Below are 997 nucleotides of genomic sequence, written 5' to 3'. Positions count from 1 at the left end.
CACATACATGGGTAAATTCATTATGGGATAAATAGTTATTATCTGCCTTGAATGGTAAACAGGCTGGTTCATGAGACAGACATAGTGATACACTGGCTGTCCAGAGCTGAGTCCTTGTATTCCTTCCCAATTCCACCTCAGCAACATCAAGTTAGTAGCTTGCAATTAGCCATTGTACCAGCACTTATACCATGAAAATTGGCAGGCGCTGCACATCCAAACTTAAGTGATTTCTAGTGTACCGCTGAACATGAGGTGCTAAAGGTACACCTAAGAGGTGAATACCAGAAAGTGGCTGAGCCTGGTTGGAAAAGTCAATGAGGGCTCCTGTGGGTGCCACATGCCAATTCTGTGCCCTCTGAGAGGCCTTCCAATACAACTCAGAAGCAACCATGCTCCCAGACATGCCCCACCACGCCGTACTACTCATTTGTTTTAGAGGTGTCTTCTTAGTTGGTAATGATCTTACTAGTTTTTGTTTGTTTGCCAGGCTCCTTGGCTAGATTGCAAAGCCTTCATTGACATGGATCTCACATCTTGTAGCCATGACTGATAATAGGCCCTCAGAAAATACTTTCTGAAAACCAAGGGTAGAATAGCAGTGGAGTCATTATGGATGAGTAGGATTTGGTTTGCTGAAGAACTGAAGGTAGAATATTCTGAGCAGAGAGGTGGGAATAGGAAGATGAGGGTAGTAGGGGCATGGAAGTTGAAGTCCAAACCAGGGAGGGGTCAGAGGCTATGGAAAGACATTTGGGCCACGAGGAGTTTATAGGATATATATTGTGAACCCTAGGGACCCATGAAACCCACTCACCAATAGATGAGCAATGGCTTTGTTCATTCCACACTGGGACAGATTTGCTTTTAAAACAGGAACAAAGAGAAAAAAACCAAATACCAAACTAGAAAAAAAACTAACTAAATATCTTTTTCCTCAAGCCCTCTATATTATTGATCAGCTGCTTCTTTGCCTCAAAAAAAGAGGGATTCATCT

The sequence above is a fragment of the Oryctolagus cuniculus genome, chromosome 3 (assembly GCF_051225735.1).
Source record: "Oryctolagus cuniculus isolate XC-2025 breed Fujian yellow rabbit chromosome 3, ASM5122573v1, whole genome shotgun sequence".
NCBI lineage: Eukaryota > Metazoa > Chordata > Mammalia > Lagomorpha > Leporidae > Oryctolagus > Oryctolagus cuniculus.
The sequence above is the reverse complement of the archived record's forward strand: the minus strand, read 5'-3'. Positions refer to the sequence as shown.